Raw genomic sequence first — 8,025 nt, 5'->3', positions numbered from 1 at the left:
GGCCTGCCTAGGATCTGGATGTTTCTAAAGTGGTGGTTCATTTCGGGGTTGATGGCCTGGGGTTCTGGCCATGGGAGTGAGGGTGTTTGGAGGCAGGTCACTTTGTTCATGCATCCTCTGCTGCCCGTAGCCCTGGGACCTCAAGTTCCGCCCAGAGTGCCCCTGGCTGGTGCCCTGTGTGGAGGAAGGACAGCAGGCTTGAGGTGGAGGCAGGACATGGGGGCAGCTTGGCTTTTTGTCAAACCGTAGAAACCCATGTGATGAGGGGGAGTTAGTGTTCAGATGGGACTCGCAAACCGTCCTCAGAAAAACGGCTGCCAGGACAGTGTCAGTCTAGAACATGGCTCTGTGCCCTGCCCACAGCCAGCAGCTGATGAAAGGTGGTGGCATGGAGTCAGGGCCCTCATAGTAAACACTTTTCTTCTAATGAGAACTTTCTCGTGAAAGGTTGGGAGAGGATGAGCCCAGAGGTCCTAGAGTGGGTGTGGGCTCTGAGGTGGACCATGGATTCAAGGCAATTTGTATGGGATTGGGGAAGACACTGAGCCCCTTTGAGCTCCATTTACCTTGTAGGGGAAGCAGGGATTCTCTGAGTAGCTGCCTCCAAGCTGATGTGGTGAACATATGTGGTGAACATTCTACTTGGTCTCCAGGTGTTCTTAAGGTCCCCATTTCACAGATGGCGGAGCTGAGAGACAGCAGGAGCTGCCCAGGGCCACGCATCTGGCAAGAGGCAGAGTCAGAGTTTGAACCCTGGATGCAGAGCCCAAACCCTTATCGCTGCATACCCTCAATCGTGGCATGTTGCTACAGAGCATACATTTGGTGCTCAATAATTATCATGACTATTAAGAAGGCCCTGTGCCTTTGACTCCATCCATCCTGGGCTCCTGAGGAAGGAAATGCCTTTCTCCCCTGCTCCCCCAGGAAGGTTTTGTGCAGCAATCAGTTCCCTGATGCCCACAGTGAGTCCAGCTCATTCCATTTGAGGAGGGGCTAGCCGGTTGGCTGCAGACCACAGGCTCATCCTCCAGGGTTGCCGGTGGCCCCTCGGCATTGCTACAGAGGACAAGGGGCCCCCATTCACTCTGGGCATTAGGGATTTGGTTTCTTCTCTGGGTTTCCCACATTGCAACAACCCAACAGCATTCTGCATCCTGTCTCCTGGATCTGAGACACCAAAGCAGGAAATTGCATAACAGGCTCCGCTGGCCGCCCTCCACCCAGATGGCTAATGGGTGGTACAGTTCACTGCCGTGGTTTGGCTTTCGGTTGTGGAGCTGGCTCCTGAGCAATGCCTGTTAAGAGAGCATGGGGTATGCGTGTGTGTGCGTGTACGTGTGCATGCATGAGCAGACAACAGAGGTGTGGGCATAGCCAGCGGCGGGACAAAGCCGAGCTGGATCACATCAGGATGAAGCCAGAGTTGCTCAGCCATTTGAACCTTTGGGCCAACATGCAGCTGAGGATGGACGCTCAGATGGCAGCCCTGCACGGGGGTAACGTTCCAGAGGGGAATGTGCCAGAAGGGTGGCCATGAGTAAAGTGGATTCCAAGTGGCATTTGGTCACACAGTGGAAGCCCTCCCACCTCTCAAGCTGATAGCAAGTTAAATTTAGACGTCCCAGACTGGGATGAGACACAGACACCAGTCTCAAGCCAGCTGTCTCAAGCTTCCCTCCAGGAGCAGGGCCTGGGAGAGCTGGCTGTCTGGGCTGGGCCGGGCCTGCCTTCCCTGTGATGTCTGAGAGAAGCAGGCGTGCTGTGACCCCACTCACAGCCTGCCTGTCACCTCTGTTTCCTTCTGGGTGGAGTCCAAACTCTGGACTTGGGCTCATTGCTGGTTAGATCTTGAGGACACAGAGGAATCCCCACTTGCTGGGCCAAGAAAGAAATGGCTTAGTGGGAGCTGGAGAGGGGTGACAACTAGAGAGGCTCTCAGGCCCCTGCACATTTCTACTGGCCCACGTGTACCTTCTCACCTCTGGATTGATTTCTCTCTTGGCCACCATCTGTCCTGCCTGGCTGGCCCCACAGACATTGTTTCTCACCTGGTTGGGGTCTGGGCATCCTATTGCTGTGCACACATGCCATCCAAACCTACCCACCCAAATCCTTAGCACACAACTTAGTCCCACAGGGATGCACATCCAGAGTGAGCGCCCTGGCGCTGGAGGGCCCTTCCTGTCACTGCTGAGCATGTAAGACTCTGAAAGGGGAATTTTCATAGATGAGGAAACTGGCCCTCAGAAGGGGCTGAGGGACTAGCTAGAGGTCACTCAGCTGGGAAGTTGCAATGCCGGGCAGGTTTCAAATAGCCATCTTTTGACCTTGCTCAGTCACTGCTTTTTTGGCTACACCACCTCCGGCCTCTCTGCACTCTAGTTCTACCAGACTGCCCTGAACCACTCTTCTGCTGACTGCTGGGCAGAAGGCTCCAGGTGCGGGGCTGAATGCAAGTCATCAGCAGGGCCACTGACACTGGAAGATGAAAATGATCAAATGCAGAAAAACACATCTGGGTGAAGGAGCTCCGTCTCTGCACTTGTGTCCAGAGAGGCCAGCCCGCACAGCCGACATGGGTCCTGGCAGAAGTCAGTCCTACTTCTGTCCAGGCAGGGCCTTCTCCACTGGTCCATGCAGACTGGAAGGCAGAGGCAGGATTAGTTTCTCCACCGGCCTGAGCCCAACTTAGCTTCCAGCACCTCTGGCCTGCTTCATATTTTATGGTCCCTTTTTAATCAGACAGATGACGGGTGGCGGCACTGGGTGTTTACAACAAGTAAGACGCAGTTAGAAGCCCTGCGCTATTCTTGGCTGCCACTTGTCTTGCTGAGTGAGGTCGGCTGGTTGCCTGACCTCGCATGCCTGAGTTTCCTGATCGGCAAGCTGGGACACGCACACCTAGCTTGCCCTCCGGTCCAGGGCCAGCAATGCGCAGCAGCTGTTAACCCTGCCCTTGGGGCGGCCTGGGGATGACCATACTGGATTGGGGCTTCCAGGAGAGACCAGAGACTCCCCTCCTTCAACATGGCTCAAGTCACCTACAACATCCAGACCACAGGACTTGGTTATTCAGGATCCTTAGACCCTCCACAAATGCATACTGAGTGCCAGCTGGTCAGTCAGGCAAGAGGATTTCAATGTTGTTTCCACAGCTGAATCGAGCTAGAGTTCACATATCAAACAGCTCACCCGTTTAAAGTGTACCATCCAGTGTCTTCCCAGAGCTGTGCAGCCGGTACCCCAATTTTGTAATGTTTATACCTCATAGGGAATTACTGCCCCCAGTGCCCCAGCCCTAAGCAACCGCCCATCTCCCTCCTGTCTCCATGTCCCTCCCAGGACATTTCATGGGAAAGGAGTCACTCCATGTGTGCTTGCCCGTGCCTGGCTTCTTTCCCTTGGCATGGTGCTTTCAGGGTTCCCCCGTGTTATAGCAAGCACTGGCACCTCCTTTTTCACGGATGTCCTCCTGACCATCTTTGCTAGGTGTTGGAGAAGCAGCGGCTTGGTGCATACTGTTCCCAGGAGCAGGTGGTCTGTGATGATGGGTCTGCAGGAGACCAACAGGTCTGGAGGGTCAGAAGTGGGACCTGGAAGATGGCTGGGTTCTGGGCCACGGGTGGGAGAGAGAGGGGAGGAAAGGTGTCGCAGCTAAAGGAAGGAGAGTGACCAGGGCAGGGCCCAAGGCTCTGCAGGTTCCTACCACCTCTGCAGGAGAGGGCGCCACTGACACTCCTTTGTCCGGTTAACTGCGGGTCTAAAGGTTCTGTCACTTGGGAATGACCAAGAAGATTCTATGAAGGAGAGGAAGAGTCCACGTCCCTGCAGGTCAGGAGGGAGTTCTCTGGGCTTCTGGGACTGCATGTCCTCTTACTTCCAATAGGCCTGACTAGGGAGGCAGGAGGGGGACACGGTGAGGCCACCTCCACCTGGGTTTGCAGGCCTGCTCTGCCCTTCCCTGGCTATGTGACCTTGAGCAGGGAACCTTTGATGTTCTCCATTCCTTCAGATGTGGAGAGAGGGTGGAAATGGCTCCTCTTCTCATAGGACTGTGGTGGGTGTCCAATGGTTAATGGATACAAAGCAACCGGAACAGTACCTGGCACACAGTAGGTACTCGGGAAATTTGACCTATTAATACTGGTAATCCGTGAGACTCTGCTTCCTCATCTGCAAGAGGGGCTACGATGCTGTTCTCACAGGCAGGAGGATTTGGTGGGATGGGCAAGCCCCAGCCTTAGCCCAGGGCCACAGGTGTTAGCTATTATTGACCTGGTAACTGGATGTTGAAATGATTTTTTCTCCCCCAGTTTCAGCTGATGAGGAAGGTAAGAAACAACACAAGTGGAACCACCCCACCCTGAGCCCCCGGCACAGGCCACCCACGCTGGATCTGCCAAGGTACCCAGGAGCACTTTGGCCAGCCCTGGCCCAATCCCTGCTCAGGCATGTAAGCGAGGCAGGGTCGCCAAGGCGGGAGAAAGGCCACCCTATGGAGGGCTGTTGGTGCCCAGTGCGTTCCTCAGGGGTGGCTGCTTCACTCCAGCCCTTGTCCGAGATGCCAGTGTATGCCCACCTAGCTCTGTGTGGACTTGGCCTCTACCCACCAGGTGCTCAAGGCTCAGTGAACATTCATCACCATCTCTAATGTTGGCAACTATCCCAAATAGCTTAGAGGCATGGTCCCGGAGTCCAGCTCCCCTGCTGGCCACCTTGGCTTGTCGGTTCATTCTGAGCATCATCAGTGTCCTTAGCTGAGAATGACAATGTGGATGGCCTATTATTTATCATTACTTGTGATAACATGCCCATAGAATGTTCGCCATCATTTTTAAGCGTGCAGGTCTGTGCCATTAGCTCATGTGCAACCATCACCACCCTCCTTCTCTGGAACTTTGTCATCTTGCACAACTGCAACTCTATACTCACCAAAAAACTGCTTCCCTCTTCCCAGTGCCCTGGCAGACACCTTTCTACTTTCTGTCTGGATCTGATGGCTCTAGGGACCTCATATCAGTGGAATCATAACTTGTCTTCTTGCGACTGCTTTACTTCACTCTGCATCAAGTCCTCAAGGTCCATCCATAGAGTAGTATGTGTCAGAATGTCCTTCCTTTTCAAGGCTGGCTATGCCTTTCAAGGCATTTCTGTCTCGACTACCCAGAGGCCTCCTGGGATTACAGCCTACTCCCCACTGCTCACAGTGAGTCATCAATACGCCAGTAAATTATAGAGCTGTGCAAGGAAGTCCACGTGTGGTTCATTTTGGAAGACTTCCCTCCCAGCTAGTTAAAATAATAAAATTCCAAGTGCTTAAAGAGATAAATTTTTCTCATCTGGAAAATTCACTTATCTGGAAAATGCTATTTTCCACAAAATGAGGCTATTTCTATGCATGAATAAGGAGGTAAGAGTAGGAGGAAGCATTTTGGGAAATGCTGTAGTGTAGCTGGACTTTAGGGTGAGCTTTGAGAAGGTCCTTTACTGTATTCTCAGGGGTAGGTGTAAACTTGGGCTTCCCCCATCCTTTTCATCTGGACATGGCTCATCCCAAGAGGTGGTAGGGACAGGAGGGGGACCCAGAGGCTGTGGTCAGGGTGCTCCCACTTGACCACCAGCTGACATCCTCATGATGAGTTACCGGCAGAGGCATCTGCCCTGATGTTCAGTGATCATTTGGTTTGGCGGCAGATCTGGCTGTCAGCAATGGAAAATGAGGTCTCTTTGGGACTTCTTCTGATCAGTGAGGAGTTCTGCACTGCAGGGCCTCAGAGAATAAGGCTGGCAGCTGGTGAAGTCTGAAAACCAGGCACCAGCCTTTCACTGCAGAGCAGTGGACTGAGTGGTTAACATGGCACTTAGGATGTTGCTATGTGTGAGGCGAAGGGATTTCCCTGTAAACAGCCTGCCACTTCCTGTAAAGGTTAGCGAGGGGAGGCTGGCATGGCCTCTGCAGCTGTCCTCCTGACTGACAGCACCACACCACAGTGATTCTGCCACATGGACGTGTTCCAGCTCCTGATGCATGAAGAGAATCCAACCCCCTGCTCCCGACAGGAAGCTGATGATCCTATAGGAATGATGGGTGTGGTAAATGGTGGGATTGGCATAGCTGGTGGTTAGATGGCCAGGGAGCCCAGAAAGCTCTGAATCCTGCTCACTTCCTTTTTAGCTGGACAGAGGGGTCCTGAAATCCAGCCTGAGAATCCAGAAAGCTGGGTCCTGCAGAGAATCTCCCCCAAACTGCCTCTTCACCTTTGTCAAAAGTCAATCATATGTGTGGATCTGTTTCTGGACTATTTTGCATAACTGATCCTTTTATCTTGACACCAATATCATGTGGTCCTAAATCCTGTAGCTTTATAATAAGTCCTGCAACTTTGTTTTTCTTCTCTGAGGCTGTTTTGGCTGTTATGAGTCCTTTGCATTTCCGTATGAAATTTAGAATCAGCTACAAAAACAAAAACAAAAAGATCATGTTATCAGTGAACAAAGTTTAATTTCTTCCTTTCTAATCTGGATGCCTTTTATTTCTTTCTCTTGCCTTGGTATATTGGCTAGATCCTCCTGCGCAATGTTGGAGAGACAGAAGCCGTGAGAGCAGCCATTCTTGCCTTGTTCCACATCTAGCATTCTTTCACCATCACGTATGATGGTAACAGTAGGATCTTCTCAGATGCTCCTTATCAGGCCAAAGAAATTCCCTTCCACTTCTATTTTGCTGAGAGTTTGTTAGGAACAAACACTGGCTTTTATCAAATGCCTTTTCTGTATCTATTGAGATGATCATATGTTTTTTTTTCTTTTTCTTTTAATGGCTGTTTCTGTTAATGTGGTGAATTATATTGATTGATTTTAAAATGTTAAACCAATCTTGAGTTTCTAGAACAAATCCTACTTGGGTCACCATGCAGATCCTTCTTATACAGTATTGGATCGAATGGCTAAACTTTTGTTAAGAATTCTTTCATCTAGGGGTAGCTGGGTGGCTCAGTTGGTTAAGCATCTGACTCTCGATTTCAGCTCCGGTCATGAGCTCAGGGTTGAGATCGAGCCCTGCATTGGGCTGTGCACTGGGTATGGAGCCTGCCTGAGATTCTCTCTCTCCCTCTGCCCTTCCCCTCACCCAAATAGTGATTTTTACATCCATCTTGATTAGTGGTTTGTTTGTAGTTTTATTATATATCTTTGTTGGGTTTTGGCATCAGAGGAATGCGAGCCTCATAAAATGAGTTGGGAAGTATTCTCTTCCCTTTAATTTTCTGGAAGAGTTTGTGTGTAAATGTATTATTTATTCCTTCAATACTTGGTAGAACTTACTGGGGAAGCCATTTGTATATGGAATTTGTTGATGATAAATTCAATTTCTTTAATAGCTATAGGGCTATTTATGTTTCTTCTTGAGTGAACTTTGATGATTTGTGTTTTTCAAGAAATTTTGTCTACTTCATCTAAGTTGGATTTATTAGTTTATACGTTCCTGATTATCCTTTTAATACAAATATTTTTAATGATGCCACCTTACTCATTACTGAAATTGGTAATTTGTGTCTTTTTTTCCTTATCATTCTGGCTAGAGGTTTATCAGTTTAATTGATCTTCTCAAAGAACCAGTTTCATTGATTTTTCTTGTCTTATTTTTTACCTTATTTTATTCATTTCGGCTCTCTTCTTTATTATTTCCTTTTCCTGCCTATCTTGGGTTTCATTTACTTTTCTTTTTCTAGTTTTTTAGATAGCTTTCTTATTTTTAAAATATAGGGATTGGGGCATCTGGCTGGCTCGGTCGGTTGGGTATCCAACTCTTGGTTGGATGATGATCTCAGGTAGAGGGATGGAACCCCACATTGGGCTCTGTGCTCGGTGTGAAATCTGCTTGGGTCTTTCTCCCTTTCCTTCTCCCTCAAAGTCTCTCTCTCTCAAATAAAAAAATTAAATAAAATTAAATAAAATATAGGCATTTAGTGCTATGAAGTTCCCACTAAGTACTGCTTTAGCACCACGAATTATGATTGGTTG

This window comes from Canis lupus, chromosome 16 (genome assembly GCF_048164855.1).
Source record: "Canis lupus baileyi chromosome 16, mCanLup2.hap1, whole genome shotgun sequence".
NCBI lineage: Eukaryota > Metazoa > Chordata > Mammalia > Carnivora > Canidae > Canis > Canis lupus.
Note: the sequence above shows the minus strand (reverse complement) of the source record.